Here is a 26,411-nt window from a genome sequence, read left to right as displayed (position 1 = left end):
CCACGTTGGGGATCTGCCCCCTGCCTGCCCGCCTTGGTGGGCCACGGGGCTGTGACGGGGGCCCCACTGGGGGCCAGTCCTCGATCAGTGACCCCACCCCCCCATGTGCTGAGGGAGGAGCTGCGGGAGTTCCTTGAGGACGTCCGTGGCTCCCGGAACAAAGTCCATCTTGCGCTCCAGCGGTGGGGGGATTTCCATCAGGTCCTCCGGGCCGCAAGGGCCCTCATGGGGGAGGGTAGGAGGACCGGGAAGCAGGCCGCCGTGGTCTACCGGCGGGTCCGTGCCTTCCGTGACTCCTTGCTTACCTTCGGGGTTGGTCACGGATTGCTGCGCGGCCTGCCGGAAGCCGTGGGCGTGTCTGCCAGCGAGGATCCCCCCCAGCCCTCCTCATGGCGCCGATCGTCCTTGCCACCTTGAACACCCGAGGCTGTAGGATGGGTCTCCGCAGGAGCCAGGTGCTCTCCTTCCTCCGGGAGGGGGGGTACTCTGTGGTTTTCCTGCAGGAGACCCATACGGATCCGGCCGCTGAAGCTAGCTGGCGGCTGGAGTGGGGGGATGGGGCCTACTTTAGCCATTTCTCTGTCTGCGCGGCTGGAGTGGCGACCCTGTTCTCCCCCGACCTACGGCACGAGGTGCTAGGGGTCGCCGAGGCTGTGCCGGGTCGCCTGCTGCACCTCCGGGTCCGCATGGAGGGGCTTGTGGTTCATCTCGTCAACGTTTACGCCCCGACATCGGGCCCGGAGAGACTACGTTTTTATCAGCAGGCATCCGCCTTCCTTGGCTCCCTGGACCCTCGTGAGTGCCTGGTCCTGGGAGGGGATTTTAACACCACCCTCGAGGAACGGGACCGCTCGGGGACCGAGCAGTGCCCGGCAGCTGCGGACGTCCTCCGGGAGATTGTCGACCGCCACTCCCTGGTGGACGTCTGGCGCGACCACCACCCAGACGACGTCTCGACGTTCACCTTCGTCCGGGTGGAGGCCCATCGGTCGTGCCACTCCCGGCTGGACCGTATTTACCTGTCACGTTTCCACCTTTCACGGGCCCACTCCTCCAGCGTTCGGCCGGCCCCCTTTTCGGATCACCATCTTGCCACCGTGACGGCCTCTCTCTGCGCGGAGAGGCCGGGGCCGGCCTATTGGCACTTTAATAATAGTTTGCTGGAGGATGTGGGCTTTGTGGCGTCCTTCCGGGAGTTCTGGCTGGCCTGGCGAGGGCAGAGGCGCGCCTTTTCCTCGGCGCGGCGGTGGTGGGATCTGGGGAAGGTGCGCGCCCGGCTCTTCTGCCGTGACTACACTCGGGGTGCCAGCCGACGGAGGGATGCGGCGATAGGGCAGTTGGAGCGGGAGGTCTTGGAGCTGGAGAGGCGTCTGGCCGCCAGCCCCGAGGATCCATCCCTCTGCGGAGCGTGCCGGGAGAAGCGGGAGGAGCTCCGGGCTCTCGAAGACCATCGGGCCCGGGGTGCTTTTGTTCGATCCCGCATCCACCTCCTTCGGAAGATGGATCGCGGCTCCCGCTTCTTCTACGCCCTGGAGAAAAGGAGGGGGGCCGAGAAGCACGTCACCTGCCTCCTGGCGGAGGACGGCACCCCCCTCACGGATCCGGCGGAGATGTGCCAGAGGGCCAGGGCCTTCTACGCCACTCTTTTCTCCCCGGATCCGACCGATCCTAACGCTTGCAGAGTGCTCTGGGACGGGCTCCCGACGGTCAGCACGGGCGACCGGGACCGGCTAGAGCTGCCTCTCACTCTGGCCGAGTTCTCGGAGGCCCTCCGTCGCATGCCCACCAATAAATCTCCGGGCTTGGACGGGCTGACCGTGGAGTTCTACCGCGTGTTCTGGGACGTCCTCGGCCCAGATCTGGTCACTGTCTGGGCCGAGGCTTTGCAGAGCGGGGTCCTCCCTCTCTCGTGCAGGCGAGCCGTGCTGGCCTTATTGCCAAAGAGGGGAGACCTCCGCGACTTACGGAATTGGCGTCCCGTCTCGCTCCTCAGCACGGACTACAAAATTGTTGCGAAGGCCATCTCGATGCGGCTAGGGTCCGTGCTGGCGGACGTGGTCCATCCAGACCAGACCTACACCGTCCCGGGCCGCACCATCTTTGATAACTTGTATCTAATCCGGGACCTTCTGGAATTGGGGTGTAGGGATGGTCTGTCGTTCGCCCTCCTGTCCCTGGATCAGGAGAAGGCGTTCGACCGGATGGATCACGGGTATCTCCTGGGCACTCTGCGAGCGTTCGGCTTCGGACCCCTGTTTGTGGGTTTTCTGCAGGTGCTGTACGCTTCCGCGGAGTGTCTGGTCAGGCTCAACTGGACCCTGACCGAGCCGGTCAGCTTCGGGCGGGGAGTGCGGCAGGGGTGCCCCCTCTCGGGCCAGCTGTACGCTCTGGCGATCGAGCCCTTCCTCTGTCTCCTCCGCAAGAGGTTGACGGGGTTGGTGCTTCGGGAGCTGGGGCTGCGGCTGGTCCTGTCGGCATACGCCGACGATGTGCTCCTCGTGGTCCAGGACCCGGGCGACTTGGCGCGGGTGGAGGCTTGCCAGGCTGTGTACTCGGCGGCCTCCTCTGCCCGGGTCAACTGGGTCAAGAGCTCTGGCCTGGTGGTCGGGGACGGGTGGCAGGCGAGCTCCCTCCCACCTGCGCTTCAGGCCATCAGGTGGAGCGCGGGTCCGCTGCTCTATCTCGGCGTTTACCTTTCTGCCACGCATCCGTCTCCGCCGGAGAACTGGCAGGATTTGCAGGGCAGGGTGACGGAGCGGCTCCGGAAATGGACAGGACTACTCCGGTGCCTCTCCCTTCGGGGGAGGGCACTGGTGCTTAATCAACTGGTCCTGTCCATGCTCTGGTACCGACTCAACACCCTGGTCCCGGCCCCGGGTTTCCTGGCCAACCTCCGGACTGTGATTCTGGAGTTCTTTTGGCCAGGGACGCACTGGGTCTCTGCAGGGGTCCTCCACCTGCCCCTGGAGGAGGGGGGGCAGGGCCTGAAGTGCTTACGCGCTCAGGTCCATGTCTTCCGCCTCCAGGCCCTGCAGCGGCTCCTGTTTGGTGCGGGTAGTCCGGCGTGGAGCGTATTGGCGCACGCCTTCCTCCGCCGCTTTCGAGGGCTCCGATACGACCGGCAGCTCTTTTACCTCCATCCGAGAGGTCTTCCGCGAGACCTCTCCGGGCTGCCGGTCTTCTACCAAGACCTCCTCCGGACCTGGAAGCTCTTTTCAACGACCAGGTCCGTGGCGGCCACCGTGGGGGTCGACCTCCTCGCGGAGCCCCTGCTACACAATCCCCAGCTTCGTGTGCAGGTGGCGGAGTCCCCCACGGTGTGCCAGAGGTTGGTCTCGGCGGGAGTCACCAGGGTCGGAGACCTCCTGGACTACGACCGGGGAGACTGGCTGGATCCCCTGACGCTCGCTCAGCGCATGGGGCTCTCCAGACCTCGTACTCCCCAGCGCGTACTTCAGGAGGTGAAGGCCGCTTTACTGCCCGCTGCTCGGGCTTACCTCGACCGGGTCCTGCGAGAGGGCACGCCCCGCCCACCCTCCACCCCAGGCCCCGTGGACATTTTTATCGGGCCCCTGCCCCGTGGACCCAATCGGCCCCCTCACCCTTTCACTGCCAGCCGGCTGCATGATCTGCAGCCGGTTTTGTTCCAGACCGCGCCACGGAAACATCTGTACTCGCTCGTGCTCCATACCCTTCACTACCTCACCCTCGCATCCCGCCCCGATACCAAATGGCGGGACCTCCTGCCGCCTCTCGAGGGTGAGGAGCCCCGGTGGGCCAGCTTGTACTCTGCCCTGGTCCCGAGGCCCGCCGGGGATATCAGTTGGAGGCTCCTTCACGGAGCCGTGAGCACGGGCGTGTACCTGGCGCGGTTCACATCTGTCCCTAGCACCTGCCCTTTCTGTGGTGAGAAGGAGACCTTGGCGCACGTTTATTTGGAGTGCGCCAGGTTGCAGCCCCTGTTCCGGCTCCTCCTGAATATTTTCCTGCGTTTTTGGTTGCACTTTTCCCCTCACCTTTTTATCTACACGCTCCCCATCCGTGGCCCCACGAAGTCGCGGGATCTCCTTCTCAACCTCCTCTTGGCCCTGGCCAAACTGGCCATTTACAACACCAGGGAGAGGAGGTTGGCCGACGGGATTTCCTGCGACTGTGGGGCGTATTTCCGTTCCTCCGTCTGCTCACGCATCCGGGCAGAGTTCCTCTGGGCGGCGTCCACTGGCTCCCTTGACGCCTTCGAGGAGCAGTGGGCGTTGTCCGGGGTTCTCTGCTCGGTGTCCCCATCGGGTTCCCTTCGTTTAGCCCTATGACCTCACTCCCGATCCTGTTTTTTTCATTAGTTGTCCCCCGTAATTATTTGGTGTCCCAGACCTGTGGGTCCTCCCCTTAGGCTAGGGGGAGGCCCTTTAGAAGTGGGCGGGCTTTGCCCGCCCACCCCACTGGATGCCAATAGGCCAGTACTGACTCTCCTTCTACCGCTCTGCTGTAGAGGAAGGAGAGGGCTGCTGCTGCTGCTGCTGCTGTTCCTGCTGGGCGCTGGGCCCTCGCTGCTGCTGTTTCTGCTGCTGTTCCTGCTCCTGCTGCTTCCCTGGCTGGGCTAGACACCACCACCTACCCCTCTCTCTGCTGTCTGTTTGCTGGCTGGCTGGTGGTTCCCCCCCCCACCTCAGTTACTGCTGTTATTCCACCTACAGCCCCTTGGGGGGGGGCTGCTGGCCTGCTTCCCAGAGAAGAGGGGAGTAAGGGACCCCAGCTCTTGTTGCTGAGACCACCACCCTCTGAGCGGGGTCCCTCCTGCCTGGACGCCAGACCACCACCACCTGGAGCTGCTGGGCCTACTGTGGCTGTTGCTGGGGAGCTGTTGGTGCCCGGAGGAGGAGAGGAAGGAGAAGAGGACCACCCGCTGCTGGAGACAGTATGCAGACCACTGTGGAGGGGGCTTTTCTGGACTGAGTCTTTTTCAAACTGTGCTCTTGTGGTGGGGGTTTGGACTGTGTCCGCTGGGGCACCGGGGGTGTGGCGTGGAGCCTGCCCCTGGTCCATCCGTGTCCCCCTTCGCCCCCACCACCATCGTTGCCCCCTCCACCACCCCCGCTGGCTGTTTTCCTTCTGCTTTGGACTCCTGCCTCTGGGTCTGAGCTGCTCGCCTGGCTCACCACGCCCACTTCCACCATTTGGGCCTGCAGCAGCAGCAGCCAACCATTGACTTTTTGGCACAAGTGCCTGTGGGTGCACCACCTCCCCCCTCATACTTGACTGACCCCCTCCCCTCTGCCACGTTTGTCCACCCCACCTATTTCCCTCTGCTGCCTGATAGTTCTGCCCCGGCCCTGTAGCTGTCCCCGTGTTCCCTCTACCCCAATCTCAGCTCGCCCTTTCCCCTCACCCTGTGCTCCCCCAGCCCTGATCGGTTCCCCCCAATGCGCCCACGCCCCCCTCAGGCGCTTGTGCCCTTCCCCATTTGGTTTCCCCTTGTTGACTGCACTCCCCCCTCTGCCGTTGCCCCCCCGCTCCCCTAGTGCAACTGGAGGAGCCGGAACCCCCCTCTGCGTTGGTGCCCTGCACCAATCCCACCCGTAGTCCTTGCTTGCTCCCTACGCCCCTTTAGCCTTCCCCTTCTGGCGCCCTCCTCCCCTGCCTGTAGCCTAGCGGGGAAGGGTGGCCGCCTCCTCTCCTTCCCCTCCCCTCGCTGTTTGTCCCCCTCCCCGCTCTCGTTATGGCGGGGGACGCGGCGGGGGAGACCCCTCGCGATGCTCCCACTACCCCTCCTCCACCTGCCCCCGTGTCCACTGCCCAAGCCTCTACCTCGACCGCCGCTGCCGATCCACCTACCACCGCCCCTGCTGGGGCACCGGCGGCGGCGAGTACTGGGGAGACCTCCGTTGCTGCCACGTCTCTCGCCCCTTCTGATTCGGGGGGAGCCCCCCCAGCCGGTGGGAAGGGTCGGGGTGGGAAGAAGGGTAAGGGCCCCGCTAGAAAGGCCAGGCCCTCCATGGCGGAGACTGCCCCCGTTGCCGCAGCCCCACTACCGGCTGCGGCGTCCCTCCCCGCTGTTCCCTCCACCAGCTCTGCAGGTGTCCCTCCCCCGGCCCCCAGGGCTTACGCCCAGGTGGCGGCGGCCCCCCCGCCTGCCGCTGCTCCTCCGCCCGCTGCTTCTGCCACCATCTACAGCGGCCGGGGCCCCTTTCCCACTTTGACCAGGAAGCACGGCGTCCGTTGCCTCCTGGTGCCCGCCTCGCCCCACGTGGAGACCTACGTGCGGGCGTTGGCCAGGGTAGTGGGGCCCACGGCCATCGTGGCGGCCTCCAAAATGTACGGGAAGGTGGTCTTCTTCCTGGCATCGGAGGCTGCCGCCCAGGAGGCGGTAGAGACGGGCCTGGCGGTGGGGGGCGTGTTCGTCCCCCTGGAGCCGTTAGAAGACCTGGGGGTCCGCTTGATCTTGACCTCCGTCCCTCCCTTCCTGCCCAATGCCGCCCTGCTGCCCGCCCTTTCTGCCCTGGGACGCCCCATCTCTGTCATCAGCCCTCTCCCCTTGGGCTGCAAGGACCCCGCCCTCCGTCATGTTCTCTCGTTCCGCCGGCAAGTGCAGCTTCAACTGCCGCCGGCGGCGCGTGGCGGAGAGGCGCTCGAGGGGTCCTTTCTGGTCCCTTACCAGGGAGCCCACTACCGGGTGCATTACTCGACGGGGGAGGCCCGGTGCTACCTCTGCCGGGCGATGGGGCACGTCCGGAGGGACTGTCCCTTGGCCCAGCACGGAGGAGCGTCCGGGACCCCCGAGCCCCGGCAAGGCGCCGGCCCTGTCATCGCCGGTGCCCCTGGCTGCCTAGCACCCGAAGCTGCCCCTCCTCCTTCTTCTCGGTCCACCTCTGTGGAGGAGGGTGTGGCGGGGCTATCGCCGGCCGTGGGAGAGGGCTCGTCCCAGGGGGAATCCTCCCCGGTTTCTGCTGTCCCACCACTGCCTCCTCGAGTCCCCGAGCCATTGCCCTTGCCCCCCGAGCCGACCCCTGTTAGCCAGCCCCCGGATGATGCCATGGAGGGCTGGTCCTTAGTGGAGGGGAAGCGGGGCAAGCGGAAGGCTCGAGTTTCTTTCCATGCTTCGGATTCGGAGGCCCCCCGGAAGAGCAGGAAGGGGGGCGCCGATGTCGAGTCTTCCGCCTTGTCCCCTGATGACTCCCAGTTTGTGGTGCCGGCTGGGGATGCCGTGGCAGCACCGGAAGGTGACACCGCCCCTCCTCCGGGGTCCCTTCCCGTGGAAGCCCCCGAGGGAGCCTCTCTCGCCCCCTTCTCACTTGGCGCCTCTGCGAGCGCCGCGGTGGGTATCGCCTCGGGTGCTGGCAGGGAGGGCCCTGGGGTGGTGGACTGTGATCTCCCTCCCATCTACGCAGAAATCGAGGCCCTGGGTTTGACCCCGGTCACGCAGGGGGAGGACGACCCTCTGCCGGCGGGCCTCGATCTGGGTGACCTCACTACATCCCCCCTGTCCCTGGGTTCCCTTCCCCTACCCGCTGTTTCTGCTCCCACCTCTGAGGGTCCCCTGGACTCTTCCCTCGACTCGGCTGTGGGTGGCACTCTGTTGGCAGCTGCCGAGCCCCTCGGGGCGACGGCCAGTGCCCCGCTGCCGAGACCTGCTTCCCAGGGGGTGTCCCTCTTTGGTGTGGAGGACCCGCCCTCCTTCCCCAGCGGGGACCCCATTGACCACCATCTCTCTCTGGGTGCCGAGGCTGCCGCACGTGCCACAGTGGCTGAGCCCGGCATCGTTAGGGGTCCCCTGCCAGCTTCCCAGATCCTTGAGCCTGGCCAGGAGGAGCCACCTTCTGGCGTCTCACCTGTGGAGGCTCCGGATCCTGCCTCTACCTCCTTCCCGGATTCTCTCCCTGATCCCCGCCCTACTCCTGTCGGCCCTGTCCTTGTCCCCCCCGCTTCCTGTGATGCCAGTGCCGCCCCTGGCAGTACCTCCCAGGGAGCGGGTTCACTAGCTCTTTCCTGTCCCGACCCCCCAGGGGCTGCTGTTCTCCTTCCACCACCCCTTCTTGACTCTGAGAGCGGGGCGGGTCGTGTGGCGTCGGTCCATCTGCTGCCACGTTGGGGATCTGCCCCCTGCCTGCCCGCCTTGGTGGGCCACGGGGCTGTGACGGGGGCCCCACTGGGGGCCAGTCCTCGATCAGTGACCCCACCCCCCCATGTGCTGAGGGAGGAGCTGCGGGAGTTCCTTGAGGACGTCCGTGGCTCCCGGAACAAAGTCCATCTTGCGCTCCAGCGGTGGGGGGATTTCCATCAGGTCCTCCGGGCCGCACGGGCCCTCATGGGGGAGGGTAGGAGGACCGGGAAGCAGGCCGCCGTGGTCTACCGGCGGGTCCGTGCCTTCCGTGACTCCTTGCTTACCTTCGGGGTTGGTCACGGATTGCTGCGCGGCCTGCCGGAAGCCGTGGGCGTGTCTGCCAGCGAGGATCCCCCCCAGCCCTCCTCATGGCGCCGATCGTCCTTGCCACCTTGAACACCCGAGGCTGTAGGATGGGTCTCCGCAGGAGCCAGGTGCTCTCCTTCCTCCGGGAGGGGGGGTACTCTGTGGTTTTCCTGCAGGAGACCCATACGGATCCGGCCGCTGAAGCTAGCTGGCGGCTGGAGTGGGGGGATGGGGCCTACTTTAGCCATTTCTCTGTCTGCGCGGCTGGAGTGGCGACCCTGTTCTCCCCCGACCTACGGCACGAGGTGCTAGGGGTCGCCGAGGCTGTGCCGGGTCGCCTGCTGCACCTCCGGGTCCGCATGGAGGGGCTTGTGGTTCATCTCGTCAACGTTTACGCCCCGACATCGGGCCCGGAGAGACTACGTTTTTATCAGCAGGCATCCGCCTTCCTTGGCTCCCTGGACCCTCGTGAGTGCCTGGTCCTGGGAGGGGATTTTAACACCACCCTCGAGGAACGGGACCGCTCGGGGACCGAGCAGTGCCCGGCAGCTGCGGACGTCCTCCGGGAGATTGTCGACCGCCACTCCCTGGTGGACGTCTGGCGCGACCACCACCCAGACGACGTCTCGACGTTCACCTTCGTCCGGGTGGAGGCCCATCGGTCGTGCCACTCCCGGCTGGACCGTATTTACCTGTCACGTTTCCACCTTTCACGGGCCCACTCCTCCAGCGTTCGGCCGGCCCCCTTTTCGGATCACCATCTTGCCACCGTGACGGCCTCTCTCTGCGCGGAGAGGCCGGGGCCGGCCTATTGGCACTTTAATAATAGTTTGCTGGAGGATGTGGGCTTTGTGGCGTCCTTCCGGGAGTTCTGGCTGGCCTGGCGAGGGCAGAGGCGCGCCTTTTCCTCGGCGCGGCGGTGGTGGGATCTGGGGAAGGTGCGCGCCCGGCTCTTCTGCCGTGACTACACTCGGGGTGCCAGCCGACGGAGGGATGCGGCGATAGGGCAGTTGGAGCGGGAGGTCTTGGAGCTGGAGAGGCGTCTGGCCGCCAGCCCCGAGGATCCATCCCTCTGCGGAGCGTGCCGGGAGAAGCGGGAGGAGCTCCGGGCTCTCGAAGACCATCGGGCCCGGGGTGCTTTTGTTCGATCCCGCATCCACCTCCTTCGGAAGATGGATCGCGGCTCCCGCTTCTTCTACGCCCTGGAGAAAAGGAGGGGGGCCGAGAAGCACGTCACCTGCCTCCTGGCGGAGGACGGCACCCCCCTCACGGATCCGGCGGAGATGTGCCAGAGGGCCAGGGCCTTCTACGCCACTCTTTTCTCCCCGGATCCGACCGATCCTAACGCTTGCAGAGTGCTCTGGGACGGGCTCCCGACGGTCAGCACGGGCGACCGGGACCGGCTAGAGCTGCCTCTCACTCTGGCCGAGTTCTCGGAGGCCCTCCGTCGCATGCCCACCAATAAATCTCCGGGCTTGGACGGGCTGACCGTGGAGTTCTACCGCGTGTTCTGGGACGTCCTCGGCCCAGATCTGGTCACTGTCTGGGCCGAGGCTTTGCAGAGCGGGGTCCTCCCTCTCTCGTGCAGGCGAGCCGTGCTGGCCTTATTGCCAAAGAGGGGAGACCTCCGCGACTTACGGAATTGGCGTCCCGTCTCGCTCCTCAGCACGGACTACAAAATTGTTGCGAAGGCCATCTCGATGCGGCTAGGGTCCGTGCTGGCGGACGTGGTCCATCCAGACCAGACCTACACCGTCCCGGGCCGCACCATCTTTGATAACTTGTATCTGGTCCGGGACCTTCTGGAATTGGGGTGTAGGGATGGTCTGTCGTTCGCCCTCCTGTCCCTGGATCAGGAGAAGGCGTTCGACCGGATGGATCACGGGTATCTCCTGGGCACTCTGCGAGCGTTCGGCTTCGGACCCCTGTTTGTGGGTTTTCTGCAGGTGCTGTACGCTTCCGCGGAGTGTCTGGTCAGGCTCAACTGGACCCTGACCGAGCCGGTCAGCTTCGGGCGGGGAGTGCGGCAGGGGTGCCCCCTCTCGGGCCAGCTGTACGCTCTGGCGATCGAGCCCTTCCTCTGTCTCCTCCGCAAGAGGTTGACGGGGTTGGTGCTTCGGGAGCTGGGGCTGCGGCTGGTCCTGTCGGCATACGCCGACGATGTGCTCCTCGTGGTCCAGGACCCGGGCGACTTGGCGCGGGTGGAGGCTTGCCAGGCTGTGTACTCGGCGGCCTCCTCTGCCCGGGTCAACTGGGTCAAGAGCTCTGGCCTGGTGGTCGGGGACGGGTGGCAGGCGAGCTCCCTCCCACCTGCGCTTCAGGCCATCAGGTGGAGCGCGGGTCCGCTGCTCTATCTCGGCGTTTACCTTTCTGCCACGCATCCGTCTCCGCCGGAGAACTGGCAGGATTTGCAGGGCAGGGTGACGGAGCGGCTCCGGAAATGGACAGGACTACTCCGGTGCCTCTCCCTTCGGGGGAGGGCACTGGTGCTTAATCAACTGGTCCTGTCCATGCTCTGGTACCGACTCAACACCCTGGTCCCGGCCCCGGGTTTCCTGGCCAACCTCCGGACTGTGATTCTGGAGTTCTTTTGGCCAGGGACGCACTGGGTCTCTGCAGGGGTCCTCCACCTGCCCCTGGAGGAGGGGGGGCAGGGCCTGAAGTGCTTACGCGCTCAGGTCCATGTCTTCCGCCTCCAGGCCCTGCAGCGGCTCCTGTTTGGTGCGGGTAGTCCGGCGTGGAGCGTATTGGCGCACGCCTTCCTCCGCCGCTTTCGAGGGCTCCGATACGACCGGCAGCTCTTTTACCTCCATCCGAGAGGTCTTCCGCGAGACCTCTCCGGGCTGCCGGTCTTCTACCAAGACCTCCTCCGGACCTGGAAGCTCTTTTCAACGACCAGGTCCGTGGCGGCCACCGTGGGGGTCGGCCTCCTCGCGGAGCCCCTGCTACACAATCCCCAGCTTCGTGTGCAGGTGGCGGAGTCCCCCACGGTGTGCCAGAGGTTGGTCTCGGCGGGAGTCACCAGGGTCGGAGACCTCCTGGACTACGACCGGGGAGACTGGCTGGATCCCCTGACGCTCGCTCAGCGCATGGGGCTCTCCAGACCTCGTACTCCCCAGCGCGTACTTCAGGAGGTGAAGGCCGCTTTACTGCCCGCTGCTCGGGCTTACCTCGACCGGGTCCTGCGAGAGGGCACGCCCCGCCCACCCTCCACCCCAGGCCCCGTGGACATTTTTATCAGGCCCCTGCCCCGTGGACCCAATCGGCCCCCTCACCCTTTCACTGCCAGCCGGCTGCATGATCTGCAGCCGGTTTTGTTCCAGACCGCGCCACGAAAACATCTGTACTCGCTCGTGCTCCATACCCTTCACTACCTCACCCTCGCATCCCGCCCCGATACCAAATGGCGGGACCTCCTGCCGCCTCTCGAGGGTGAGGAGCCCCGGTGGGCCAGCTTGTACTCTGCCCTGGTCCCGAGGCCCGCCGGGGATATCAGTTGGAGGCTCCTTCACGGAGCCGTGAGCACGGGCGTGTACCTGGCGCGGTTCACATCTGTCCCTAGCACCTGCCCTTTCTGTGGGGAGAAGGAGACCTTGGCGCACGTTTATTTGGAGTGCGCCAGGTTGCAGCCCCTGTTCCGGCTCCTCCTGAATATTTTCCTGCGTTTTTGGTTGCACTTTTCCCCTCACCTTTTTATCTACACGCTCCCCATCCGTGGCCCCACGAAGTCGCGGGATCTCCTTCTCAACCTCCTCTTGGCCCTGGCCAAACTGGCCATTTACAACACCAGGGAGAGGAGGTTGGCCGACGGGATTTCCTGCGACTGTAGGGCGTATTTCCGTTCCTCCGTCTGCTCACGCATCCGGGCAGAGTTCCTCTGGGCGGCGTCCACTGGCTCCCTTGACGCCTTCGAGGAGCAGTGGGCGTTGTCCGGGGTTCTCTGCTCGGTGTCCCCATCGGGTTCCCTTCGTTTAGCCCTATGACCTCACTCCCGATCCTGTTTTTTTTCATTAGTTGTCCCCCGTAATTATTTGGTGTCCCAGACCTGTGGGTCCTCCCCTTAGGCTAGGGGGAGGCCCTTTAGAAGTGGGCGCGCTTTGCCCGCCCACCCCCACTGGATGCCAATAGGCCAGTAGTGGATCTCTGCTGTTGAGGAAGGAGGGAGAGGGCTGCTGCTGCTCCCCGCCTTGGCTGGGCTAGACACCACCACCCACCCCACCATCTGCTTACTGGCTGGCTAGTAGATTCCCCACCCCCCCTCGGTTGCTGCTGTTACTCCACCTACAGCCCGGGGGGGGGGGGCTGCTGGCCTGCTTCCCAGAGAGAAGGGGAGTGAGGGACCCCAGCTCTTGTTGCTGAGGATGCCATCTGAGCGGGATCCCTCCTGCCTGGACACCAGGCCACCACCACCTGGAGCTGCTGGGGCTACTGTGGCTGTTTCTGGGGAGCTGTTGGTGCCCGGAGGAGGAGGAGGAGTAGAAGAGGACCACCCGCTACTGGAGACCATGTGAAGACCACTGTGGAGGTGGCATTCCTGGACTGAGTCTTTTTCGAACTGTGCTCTTGTAGTGGGGTTTTGGACTGTGTCTGTTGGGACACCGGGGGTGTGGCGTGGAGCCTGCCCCCGGTCCATCTGTGTTCCCTTTCGCCCCCACCACCATTGTTGCCTCCTCCTCCACCCCTGCTGGCTGTTTTCCTTCTGCTTTGGACTCCTGTCTCTGGGACTGAGCTGCTCGCCTGGCTCACCACACCCACTTCCATCATTTGGGCCTGCAGCAGCAGCAGCCAACCATTGACTTTTGCACAAGTGCCTGTGGGTGCACCACCTCCCCCTGGACTGACCCCTTTCCTTTGCCACGTTTTTCCACCCCACATATTTCCCTCTGCGGCCCTGATAGTCCTGCCCCAGCCCTGCAGCTATCCCTGTGGTCCCTCTACCCCATTTCCAGCTCGCCCTTTTCCCCCCCCACTCTGTGACCCCCCCCAGCCCTGATTGGTCCCTTCCCTCATGCGCCCACGCCCCCCCATGCGCTTGTGCCCTTCCCCCATTTGAGTTTGCCCTTGTTCACTGCACCCCCCTATGCCGTTGTCCCCCCTGATCCCCTAGTGCAACTAGAGGAGCCAGAATTCCCCTCTGAGTCGGTGACCTGACGCCCTCCCACCCCTAGGTCCTTGGTTGCTCCCTACACCCCTTTAGCCTTCCCTTTTTGGCACCCTCCTCCCCTGCCTGCAGCCTACCAGGAAGGGGTGGTTGCCTCCTCTCTTTCCCCTCCCTTCGCTGTTTGTCCCCCTCCCCGCCGTGGCGGGGGACACGGCGGGGGAGACCCCTCGCGATGCTCCCACTGCCCCTCCTCCACTTGCCCCTGTGTCCACTGCCCAAGCCTCTACCTCGACCGTCGCTGCCGGTCCACCTACCACCGCCCCTACTGGGGCACTGGCGGCAGCGAGTATCGGGGAGACCTCCGCTGCTGCCACGTCCCTCACCCCTTCTGATTTGGGGGAGCCCCCCCAGCCAGTGGGAAGGGTCGGGGTGGGAAGAAGGGTAAGCCCCGCTAGAAAGGCCAGGCTCTCCATGGCGGAGACTACCCCCGCTGCTGTGGCCCCGCTACTGGCCGCGGCATCCCTCCCAGCTATTCCCTCCACCAGCTCGGTGGGTGTCCCTCACCTGGGCCCCAGGGTGTACGCGTGGGTGGCGGCAGTCCCCCCTGCCTACCGCCGCTCCTCTGACTGCTGCTTCCACTACCATCTACAGTGGCCAGGGCCCCTTTCCCACCTTGACCAGGAAGCATGGCGTCTGTTGCCTCCTGGTGCCTGCCTCGCCCCATGTGTGGGTGTTGGCGAGGGTGGTGGGGCCCATGGCCATCGTGGCGGCCTCCAAAATGTATGGGAGGGTGGTCTTCTTCCTGGCATCGGAGGCCACTGCACAGGAGGCGGTTGAGATGGGCCTGGCGGTGGGGGGCGTGTTCGTCCCCCTAGAGCCGTTGAAAGACCTGGGGGTCTACTTAATCCTGACCTCCGTCCCTCCCTTCCTGCCCAATGCCATCCTGTTGCCCGCCCTTTCTGCCCTGGGGCGCCCCATCACCGTCATCAGCCCTCTCCCCTTGGGCTGCAAGGACCCCGCCCTCCGTCATGTTCTCTCGTTCCGCCAGCAAGTGCAGCTTCAACTGCCTCCGGCGGCGCGTGGCAGAGAGGCGCTTGAGGGGTCCTTTCTGGTCCCCTACCAGGGAGCCCACTACCGGGTGCATTATTCAACGGGGGAGGCCCGGTTCTACCTCTGCCAGGTGATGGGGCACGTCCGGAGGGACTGCCCCTTGGCCCAACACGGAGGAGCGTCCGGGACCCCCGACCCCCGGCAAGGCGCCGGCCCTGTCATCACCGGTACCCCTGGCTGCCCGGCACCCGAAGCTGCCCCTCCTCCTCTTTCTCGGTCCACCACTGTGGAGGAGGGTGCGGCGGAGATACCTGGCTTGGGAGAGGGCTTGCCCCAGGGGGAATCCTCCCTTGTTTCTGCTATCCCACCACAGCCTCCCTGAGTCCCTGAGCCATTGCCCTTGCCCTTGCCCCACGACCCGACCCCTGTTAACCAGCCCCCGGATGGTGCCATGGAGGGCTGGTCCTTAGTGCAGGGGAAGCAGGGCAAGTGGAAGGCTCGAGCCTCCTTACATCCTTCAGATTTGGAGGCCCCCCGGAAGAGCAGGAAGGAGGGCACCGATGACGAGTCTTCCGCCTTGCCCCCGATGACTTCCGTTCTGTGGTGCCGGCTGGGGACACCGTGGCAGCACCGGAAGGTGACACCGCCCCTCCTCCGGGGTCCCTTCCCGTGGAAGCCCCCAAGGGAGCCTCTCTCGCCTCCTTCCCACTTGAAGCATCTGCGAGCGCCGACGTGGGTGTCGCCTCAGGTGCTGGCGGGGAGGGCCCTGGGGTGGCGGACGGTGCTCTCCTTTCCATCTACGAGGAGATGGAGGCCCTGGGTCTGACCCCGGTCACGCAGGGGGAGGACGACCCTCTGCCAGCGGACCTCGATCTGGGCGACCTCACCATGGTCCCCCTGTCCCCAAGTTCCCTTCCCCTAACCACTGCTTCTGCTCCCGCCTCTGAGGGTCCCTGGTATCTTCCATCGACCTGGCTGCAGGTGGCTCCCTGTTGACGGCCGCCGAGCCCATTGGGGCGACGGCCACTGCCCCGCTGCCGAGACCCAGTTCCCAAGGGGTGTCCCTCTTGGGTGTGGAGGACCCGCCCTCCTTCCTAGGCAGGGACCCTGTTGATGAACATCTATCTCTGGATGCCGGGGCTGCCGCATGTACCACAGTGGCTGAGCCCGGCATCATTAGGGGTCCCCTTCCCACTTCCCAGATCCCTGAGCCTGGCCAGGAGGATCCACCATCCAGTGGCTCAACTATAGAGGCTCAGGATCCTACCTCTACCCCCTTCCCCGATTCTCTCCCTGATCCCCACCCTACTCCTGTCAGCCCTGTCTTTGTCCCCCCCACCTCCTGTGATGCTAGTGCTGCCCCTGGGAATATCCCCCAGGGAGTGGCTTCAGTAGTTTTTCCTTGTCCCGACCCACCAGGAGCTGCTGTTCTCTTTCCGCCGCCCCTTGTTGAACCGGGGAGCGGGGCAGGTCGCATGGCGTGAGCCCATTGGATGCCACGTCGAGGGTCTGCCCCCTGCCTGCCCGCCTCGGTGGGCCACGGGGCTGTGACGGGGGCCTCACTGGGGGACAGTCATTGATCAGTGACCCCGCCCCCTCATGCACTGAGGGAGGAGCTGCGGGAGTTCCTTGAGGATGTACGTGGCTCCCATAACAAAGTCCAGTTTGCACTCCAGCGGTGGGGGGATTTCCATCAGATCCTCCGGGCCGCGAGGGCCCTCATGGGAGAGGGTAAGAGGACCGGGAAGCAGGCCGCCATGGCCTACCGGCGGGTCCACCTCTTCCATGACTCTTTACTCACCTACGGGGTAGGTCACAGATTGCTGCGCGGCCTGCTGGAGGCCATGGGCGTGTCTGCCGGTGAGGATCCCCACCAGCCCTCCTCATGGCGCCGATCATCTTTGCCACTTTAAACACCTGGGGCTGTAGGATGGGTCTCTGCAGGAGCCAGGTGCTCTCCTTCCTCCGGGAGGGGGGTACTCTGTGGTTTTCCTGCAGGAGACCCATACGGATCTGGTAGCTGAAGCTAGCTGGCGGCTGGAGTGAGGGGCCGGGGCCTACTTTAGCCACTTCTCGGTTTGCGTGGCTGGAGTGGCGACCCTGTTCTCCCCTGACCTACAGCCCGAGGTGCTGGGGGTCGCCAGGGCTGTGCCGGGCTGCCTGCTGCACCTCCGGGTCTGCATGGAGGGGCTTGTGGTTAATCTCGTCAACATTTACGCCCCGACATTGGGCCCAGAGAGGTTGCGTTTTTATCAGCAGGTGTCCGTCTTCCTCGGCTCCCTGGATCCACGTGAGTGCCTGGTCCTGGGAGGGGACTTTAACACCATCCTCGAGGAACAGGACCGCTCGGGGACTGAGCAGTGCCCGGCCGCTGTGGACGTCCTCCGGGAGATCGTTGAACGCCACTCCCTGGTGGACGTCTGGCTTGACCACCACCCAGATGGTGTCTCGACGTTCACCTTCGTTTGGGTGGAGGCCCATCGGTCGCACCACTCCCGGCTGGACCATATTTACCTGTCGCGTTTCCACCTTTCATGGGCCCACTCCTCCAGCGTTCTGCTGGCCCCCTTTTCGGATCACCACCTTGCCACTGTGACAGCCTCTCTCTGCGTGGAGAGGCCAGGGCCGGCCTATTGGCACTTTAATAATAGTTTTCTGGAGGATGCGGGCTTCGTGGCATCTTTCTGGGAGTGCTGGCTGGCCTAGCGAGGGCAGAGGCACGCCTTTTCCTTGGCGTGGCGGTGGTGGGATCTGGGGAAGGTGCGTGCCCAGCTCTTCTGCAGTGACTACAGCTGGGGCGCCAGCTGACGGAGGGATGCGGTGATAGGGCAGTTGGAGCAGGAGGTCTTGGAGCTGGAGAGGCGTCTGGCCGCCAGCCCCAAGGATCCATCCCTCTGCGGAGCTTGCTGGGAGAAGTGGGAGGAGCTCTGGGCCCTTGAAGACCATCGAGCCCAGGGTGCTTTTGTTCGATACCGCATCCACCTCCTTCGGGAGATGGATCGCGGCTCCCGCTTCTTCTATGCCCTGGAGAAAAGGAGGGGGGCCAAGAAGCACATTACCTGCCTCCTGGCGGAGGACGGAACCTCCCTCACGGATCCGGCGGAGACGTCCGAGAGGGCCAGGGCCTTCTATGCAACTCTTTTCTCCCCGGATCCGACTGATCCTAACACTTGCAGAGTGCTCTGGGATGGACTCCCGACGGTCAGCACGGGCAACCGGGACCGGCGAGAGCTGCCTCTCACTCTGTCCGAGTTCTCGGAAGCCCTTCGTCGCATGCCCACCAATAAATCTCCGGGCATGGACGTGCTGACCCTGGAGTTCTACTGCGTGTTCTGGGATGTCCTCAGCCCAGACCTGGTCACTGTCTGAGCCGAGTCTTTGCAGAGTGGGGTCCTTCCTCTCTCGTGCAGGCGAGCCGTGCTTGCCTTATTGCCGAAGAGGGGGAACCTCTGCGACTTACGGAATTGGCGTCCCGTCTTGCTCCTCAGCACGGACTACAAAATCGTTGCGAAGGCCATCTCAATGCGGCTAGGGTCCGTGCTGGTGGACATGGTCCATCCAGACCAGACCTACACCGTCCCGGGCCGCATGATCTTTGATAACTTGTATCTGGTCCGGGACCTTCTGGAATTAGGGTGTAGGGATGGTCTGTCGTTCGCCCTCTTGTCCCTGGATCAGGAGAAGGCGTTCGACAGGGTGGATCATGGGTATCTCCTGAGCACTCTGTGAGCGTTTGGCTTCGGACCCCAGTTTGTGGGTTTTCTCCAGGTGCTGTATGCTTCTGCGGAGTGTCTGCTCAGGCTCAACTGGACCCTGACCGAGCCGGTCAGCTTCTGGTGGGGAGTGCAGCAGGGGTGCCCCCTCTCGGGCCAGCTGTACGCTCTGGAGATCGAGCCCTTCCTCTGTCTGCTCCGCAAGAGGTTGACGGGGTTGGTGCTTCAGGAGCTGAAGCTGCGGCTGGTCCTGTTGGCGTATGCTGATGATATGCTCCTCGTGGTCCAGGACCCGGGCGACTTGGCGCGGGTGGAGGCTTGCCAGGCTGTGTACTTGGCGGCCTCCTCCGCACGGGTCAGCTGGGTCAAGAGCTCTGGCCTGGTGGTCGGGGACGGGTGGCAGGCAAGCTCCCTCCCACCCACGCTTCAGGCCATCCGGTGGAGCGCGGGTCCACTGCTCTATCTCGGCGTTTACCTTTCTGCCACGCATCCGTCTCCGCCGGAGAACTGGCAAGGTTTGGAGGGCAGGGTGACGGAGTGGCTCCGGAAATGGACAGGACTACTCTGGTGCCTCTCCCTTCGGGGGAGGGCACTGGTGCTTAATCAACTGGTCCTGTCCATGCTCTGGTACCGGCTCAACACCCTGGTCCTGGCCCCGGATTTCCTGGCCAACCTCTGGATGGCGATTCTGGAGTTCTTTTGGCCAGGGATGCACTGGGTCTCTGCAGGGGTCCTCAACCTGCCCCTGGAGGAGGGGGGGCAGGGCCTGAAGTGCCTATGCACTCAGGTCCATGACTTCCGCCTCCAGGCCCTGCAGAGGCTCCTGTATGGTGCAAGTAGACCGGCGTGGAGCATATTGGCGCACGCCTTCCTCCGCCGCTTCCGAGGGCTCCGTTATGACCGGCAGCTCTTTTACCTCCATCCGAGAGGTCTTCCGCGAGACCTCTCCGGACTGCCGGTCTTCTACCAAGACCTCCTCCAGACCTGGAAGCTCTTTTCAACGACCAGGTCCGTGGGGGCCAACCTCCTTGCGGAGCCCCTGCTACACGATCCCCAGCTTTTGTGCAGGTGGCAGAGTCCCACGCGGTGCGCCAGAGGCTGGTCTTGGCGGAAGTCACCAGGGTTGGAGACCTCCTGGACTATGACTGGGGAGACTGGCTGGATCCCCTGACGCTCACTCAGCGCAGGGGCTCTCCAGCCCTCGTACTCCCCGGCACGTACTTCAGGAGGTGAAGGCCACATTACAGCCCTCTGTTCGGGCCTACCTCGACCGGGTCCTGCTAGAGGTCACACCCTGTCCACCCTCCAACCCTGGCCCCGTGGACATTTTTATCGGGCCTCTGCCCCGTGGATCCAATTGGCCCCCCCGCCCTTTCACTGTGACCTGGCTGCACAATCTGCAGCCGGTTCTGTTCCAGACAGCTCCAAGGAAACATCTGTACATGCTCGTGCTCCACATTCTTCACTACCTCACCCTCGCATCCCGCCCCGAAAAGGGTGGGACCTCCTGCCACCTCTCGAGGGTGAGAAGCCCCAGTGGGCCAGCTTATACTCTGCCCTGGTCCCGAGGCCTGCCAGGGATGTCAGTTGGCGGCTCCTTCACAGGGCTGTGAGCACAGGCGTGTACTTGGCGCAGTTTACCCCTGTCCCCAACACCTGCCCTTTTTGTGGTGTGAAGGAGACCCTGGCGCACATTTATTTAGAGTGCACCAGATTGCAGCCCCTTTTCCGGCTCCTCTTGACTATCTTATTGCGTTTTTGGTTGCACTTTTCCCCTCACCTTTTTATCTATGCACTCCCCATCTGTGGCCCCACAAAGTTGCGGGATCTCCTTATCAACCTCCTCTCGGCCCTGGCCAAACTAGCCATCTATAAAACCAGGGAGAGGAGGTTGGCAGACGGGATTTCCTGTGACTGTGGGTCCTATTTCTGCTCCTCCGTCCGTTCACGCATCCGGGCAGAGTTCCTCTGGGTGGCGTCCACTGGGTCCCTTGATGCCTTCGAGGAGCAGTGAGCACTGTCCAGGGTTCTCTGCTTGGCATCCCCATTAGGTTCCCTTCATTTAGCCCTATGACCTCACTCCTGATCCTGTTTTTTCGTTAGTTGTCCCATGAAATCATTTGGTGTCACAGACCTGTGGATCCTCCCCTTAGGCTGGGGGGGGAGATCCTTTAGCCCGCCCACCTCCTGGATGCCAATAGGACCAGACTCCTGTATCCCACTGGCCTGGGTCTGTCACAATACACATAATATAGAAAAAACTATATTAGATATATCTGCTATATTGCATACAGATTTTTGCAAATCTCTTGTTTTATGATCTTGCTAGACAGCAGTCCTTATTTTCCGAGTTGCTGCTACATAACATAGATCTAATTACTAAAAACATCAGCTTCCTACCTCCCAAATCCATTATCTGAGCAGTGCAGTGCAGCTTTTGGTCACATACAGTTTAGGCTACAATTTATTAAACGATCTTCTGTAAACTAAAAGATAAAAGTAGAGCCTTCAAGTCAAATTAGTGTAGTCTCAAGATTAGATTGCTTATGTTCAGTAGCCATGAAGCATATGAAAAGTTTCAGATGCCAAGCACACCTTATCTTTATGAACATTCTTGCCATACAGTAAGAAAGAAATGCATTTAAAAAAGATCAAAATGAAAAAAAAGTTAGGAAATTTTCCTCTTACCAAATATACTGTATGCATCTTTTGAATCCAATTGCCTAATGGCTACAAACTATGCTGTCTGGTCCCAAACTGACAAAAATAAAAATAAAAAGCTTGTTAATTAGTAGGTGTTTTGAACTGTTATGGCCTTTCTCCTTCTCTGGCTGGATAGCTATCATCTATTTGTATTATAATAGTGCTCAGAGATGCTAAGATCAGAGTTTCCTGTGCAAGGCACTGTATGTACAAACATAGTGAGAGGCAGTCCCTACCCTGAACGGCTAAAAAATAATGACACAAAAGGCAGGAGGAAAGAGAGTAGCAGTAACCCGTATCTCAGATGGGAAGAATGGAATTACAGATTAACTCTCTTTTCTAAGGTCATACATGAAACATGTAGCAGAGTCAGAAAATGAACTCAGATCTAGCGCAGTACCTTAACCACAAGACCATCTCCACTTGGATGTCTTAGAAGGGAATTGAAGAGACTAAAGACTTCCTTCTAGGGCCATGTCTACATCTAAAATTTTGCAGCGCTGGTTGTTACAGCTGTATTAGTACAGCTGTATAGGGCCAGCGCTGCAGAGTGGCCACACTTACAGCAACCAGCGCTGCAAGTGGTGTTAGATGTGGCCACACTGCAGCGCTGTTGGGCGGCTTCAAGGGGGATTCCGGGACCGAGAGAGCAAACCGGGAAAGGAAACCAGCTTCGCCGCGGTTTGCTCTCGCGTTCCCGGAGCCAGCCAGCAAACCGCAGGGAAGGAGACCTGCTTGCTCGGGGTTCCGGGACCGAGAGAGCAAACCGGGAACGCCGCGGTTTGCTCTCTCGGTCCCGGAGCCAGCCAGCAAACCGCGGGGAAGGAGACCTGCTTGCTCGGGGTTCCGGGACCGAGAGAGCAAACCGGGAACGCCGCGGTTTGCTCTCTCGGTCCCGGAGCCAGCCAGCAAACCGCGGGGAAGGAGACCTGCTTGCTCGGGGTTCCGGGACCGAGAGAGCAAACCGCGGCGAAGCTGGTTTCCTTTCCCGGTTTGCTCTCTCGGTCCCGGAGCCAGCCAGCAAACCGCGGGGAAGGAGACCTGCTTGCTCGGGGTTCCGGGACCGAGAGAGCAAACCGCGGCGAAGCTGGTTTCCTTTCCCGGTTTGCTCTCTCGGTCCCGGTCCCGGAACCCCGAGCAAGCAGGTCTCCTTCCCCGCGGTTTGCTGGCTGGCTCCGGGACCGAGAGAGCAAACCGCGGCGTTCCCGGTTTGCTCTCTCGGTCCCGGAACCCCGAGCAAGCAGGTCTCCTTCCCCGCGGTTTGCTGGCTGGCTCCGGGACCGAGAGAGCAAACCGCGGCGTTCCCGGTTTGCTCTCTCGGTCCCGGAACCCCGAGCAAGTTTGCTGGCTGGCTCCGGGACCGAGAGAGCAAACCGCGGCGTTCCCGGTTTGCTCTCTCGGTCCCGGAACCCCGAGCAAGCAGGTCTCCTTCCCTGCGGTTTGCTGGCTGGCTCCGGGACCGAGAGAGCAAACCGGGAAAGGAAACCAGCTTGATTACCAGAGGCTTCCTCCTTCCACGGAGGTCAAGAAAAGCGCTGGTGAGTGTCTACATTGCATTACCAGCGCTGGATCACCAGCGCTGGATCCTCTACACCCGAGACAAAACGGGAGTACGGCCAGCGCTGCAAACAGGGAGTTGCAGCGCTGGTGATGCCCTGCAGATGTGGACACTCTCAAAGTTGCAGCGCTGTAACTCCCTCACCAGCGCTGCAACTTTCTGATGTAGACAAGCCCTAGGTTATCTACTTTGACCAGTTACCTATATTTAAGTCAGTTTCTTATTGCTTGTTCTCACCTATAAGGAGTAATAGTGCTGGAAGGAAACCAAATATGGTTAAACGCTCTGCGCATATACAATTTTAGCAAAGTATATTTCTTACTCACAGTGCAAGAAAAAGTCTATTGAAAACTCCTAACAATGAAGTGTCATTTTATTCCATCTCTATTTTAATACTCCAGTATCTTGGCCAGAGTTGTTATTGAACACAACTTGCTATCTGCAAGCAAACTACATAACAATATTACTTTTAAAGAGTTTGGAGCACTATTAGAGATCCCTGCAGCCACAGTATCTTATTTGTTTCCTACGTGATAATTTTTGAATTGGAAAAACAAATTCCATTGGCAAACAGTGATATTAACAAACATTTTTGGCTATAACTTTAGCGGTTCAGCGTTTCATGTTTCAGTGCTTGAGCAAGTATATTGATATAGTGTATTTAATTGGCACTGTTGGGCAGTTATTTAATATATATTTATTATAAGGAACACCTTAGGCATGGAAGTTGTTCGTAACTCTGAAATATTTGTAATGCTGAACAAAACATTATGCTTGTTCTTTCAAAAGTTTACAACTGAACATTGACTTAATACAGCTTTGAAACTTTACTATGCAGAAGAAAAATGCTGCTTCCTTCCCTCCCATTTTTTTAGTAGTTTATGTTTAACACAGTACTGTACTGTAGTTGCTTTCTTTCTTTCTTTTTTTAAATACCTGCTGCTGCCTGCCTGTGTACTTCCAGTTCCAAATGAGGTGTTTGGTTGACGGGTCAGTTCGTAACGCTGGTGTTCTTAACACTGAGGTTCTACTACATCAGTTGTTTCATACTACAGCACAGTTCTCAAAGACTAGAGGGTCTTGTTCTAGGGGCTATACCGCAAGTGAGCTATCTGTAGGAGACTGAAAGACTATCACAAGTTCAACATGTTCAGAAGGCAAAACACTGAGCCCATTTTGATGGGCAGGAAGGAAGGGAGGGAGGGAGGGGTAGCGCTTATCTTCACGCAGCAGCAGCAACAAGAAGTGGATTAAGCAGTAGCATCAACTGATGCCAAAGGCGGTCCATCTGGTTATCTTTGACCTAGAGCTTTGGCGGCAATAATATGCAGAGTCTTAAACAATAAATTAGCGGGGAAGTGTGTGAGGGTTGGGGATACTTTGACAGCTTCATAAATATATTGAAAACAAAAGGAGTAAAATTTCTCAGATCTGTCTCTCTAATTCCTGGTTTGTAGACAGACCACATAGCTTCTCAGATAATAACGGAGGGTCACATGAATGGATTTATCGATCCAATTGATGGAACAGTGCATTTAGAAAATAAAGGCTGTCCCTCATTTTTTCATAGTGCAATTCAAAATGAATTGGTTGAGCTGTTCTCTATAGCATGAATAAGTTATATTTTAAAATGAGGCTCTACTACTGGGGAGCGTTAAGGAACCAGCAGGCGCGGTGACCTCAAAGCAACTCTTAGAGACATATCAACATGATATTGAAATGGTAAACAGGGCCATTCCTAGGCTTGCCAGGTGTCCGGTTTTTGTTAAAAGTCCAGTCGGTGGCACAGCAGGGGCTCAGAGCTATGGCAAGCTCCCTGCCTGCCCTAGCTCCATGTGGCTTCTGGAAGTGGCCGCCAGGTCTTCATGGCTTCCTAGGCGCATGGGTAGCCAGGAGGCTCCACATGCTGCCCCTGCTCCAGTACCAGCTCTGCAGCTCCCATTGGCCATGAACCAAGACCAATGGGAGCTGCGGGGGGGGCGGCGGCATCTATGGGCATAAGGGCAGCACATGGAGCCACCCATGTGCCTAGGGGCTGCCGAGACTTGGTGGCTGCTTCCTGGGAGCCACCATAAAGTGCCAGCGGGACCCCACAGCCTGAAACCCCTCCTGCACACCAAATCCCTGGCCCAACCCATAGTCCCTTCCTGAACCCAACCCGCCTCCTGGAGCCTGCACCCTGCACCCCACGAAGACTCCAACCCCCTGCCAAGAGCCACCTCCTTCACCCCCAAATCCCTCATCCCTGGCCCCACCCAGAGCCCACATCCCCCACACCTCACACCCCTGCCCCAGCCTAGAGCCCCCTCCTTCACCAGAAACCCATCATCCCTGGCCCCATCCCGGAGCCAACACCCCCAGCCAGAGCACACACCCCCTGCACTCCAAACCCCTTGGCCCCAGCCTGGAGCCCCCTTCTACACCCCAAATCGCTGCCCCAGCACAATGAAAGTGAGTGAGGCTGGGGGAGAGCAAGAGATGGGGCGTGGGGGCGGGGACTCAGAGAAGGGGCAGGGCCTTGGGAAATGGACAGGGCAGGGGTGTTCGGTTTTGTGCTGTTAGGAAGTTGGCAACCCTGGCCATTCCTTGTAGGTAGTTATCAAAGCCATGTTTAGTAGACTTGAATCTTTAATGTTTGCCTGTATTGTTAGAGAATTAAGAATAAATGTTAAGTGAATTTGTCTCTGTTTTCATGTCTCTTGTTAGAAGTTTAACAATGTGATCTAATTAGCCTGTAGATGCTATAATTCTGTTCCTGTCTCATAATGCTTCATTAATGTATTCTGTTAAGATGGGATTTGTGGTATAATAATATTATTGTCCTCCTTTCTCTTTGAAACTTGTAATTCCACATAGTGAACTACCCGCGAACTATTTTAGTAATTTGAATGGCTATTGTTTAATGTATTGTCTGAGAAAGGACCCATTGAATGGAGCTCAAACAGCTAGCTTGGTTTCATCAGAGACCACTTGGTGGAATTACCTGTCACCACCTCGCCTGCTTCAACTATAAAAGAAGCTTCAAAGGCCTGATCCTTTTCATCTTAGAGCTGCTTAAACTTTGATAGGAAAGGTCTAAAGCCACAAGACTGAGGGCTCCAGATTTACTCTGGATTTACCCTGGAATTTTCATGAAAGAATGTGAACAAACTCTGCACCTGTGCTACCTATTGAACTATAATCTTTTAAACTGATCCCAGAAAGATTTTTACAAATCAGCAGCCTCACCATCTCTGCTATGATTATACACACATTTGTATGTATATTGAGCTTTTAACTTTTTTCTTTTATTAATAATTTTTATATTTAATAAATATGGACTGGCCGTAAGTGTGAATTTGGGTGAGATCTGAAATATTCATTGATCTGATGGGCAATGGGTCTGGTCCTCTGGGATTGGTAGAACTGTAAGTATGGTGAATAAGCTTTTCAATAACCCCTCATTAGATTGCCTAAAGGGGCCTGTATTTGACTTCTGGTTACCCAGTGTGGTATTTGAGAAGTTATTTTGTTACTGGCTTGGGGAATCTAATTATAGAATACATCAACAATCTTGGGGATAGTTTGTCCCCATTCTTGCAGTCTGCCTTGTGCTGGCATTCTCAGCGTGGCCCGTCTGGGCACCAGAGTCATAACTACATAAACCAAATACTGATTTGATTAATCGGTCACTTGTCAGAATACTCAGCATGGTATCACTGCTTTGCTGTTTTGAAAATTGTGGTTTAAAAAGTACAGGAAGAAGTAAAACCTGTTACTAAGAGGGATTTTTCTGCACATCCTGTTTACTAAACTGCTTTGTGGACTTGTCGCTTTCCCCTGGTGGCTGTGAAAATGTTTCATGTTCCTGTGAGTTGTGATTATTACAATAAAAGAAAGAAT

At 60.2% G+C, this 26,411-nt stretch overlaps 1 protein-coding gene across 2 annotated transcripts in view; it reads right to left on the bottom strand.

Moving 5' to 3' along the window:
* Positions 1–24,518, bottom strand: part of PLAC8 (placenta associated 8) — a 63,577-nt gene extending 39,059 nt beyond the window's left edge. The window contains exons 1-2 of one of the 2 annotated variants that reach the window (XM_030565010.1): positions 23,466–24,518; positions 20,957–21,025 (exon numbers count right to left, since the gene is read on the bottom strand). The gene's annotated coding sequence lies outside the window, so the exon portion shown is untranslated. The remainder of the gene's footprint in view (positions 1–20,956; positions 21,026–23,465) is intronic. The other variant, XM_030565012.1, reaches the window with a different exon arrangement.
* Between the last annotated feature and the right edge of the window lie 1,893 nt (positions 24,519–26,411).

Source organism: Gopherus evgoodei, chromosome 5 (genome assembly GCF_007399415.2).
Source record: "Gopherus evgoodei ecotype Sinaloan lineage chromosome 5, rGopEvg1_v1.p, whole genome shotgun sequence".
Taxonomy (NCBI): Eukaryota; Metazoa; Chordata; order Testudines; family Testudinidae; genus Gopherus; species Gopherus evgoodei.
Note: the sequence above shows the minus strand (reverse complement) of the source record. Positions and strands in the feature narration are given on the sequence as shown.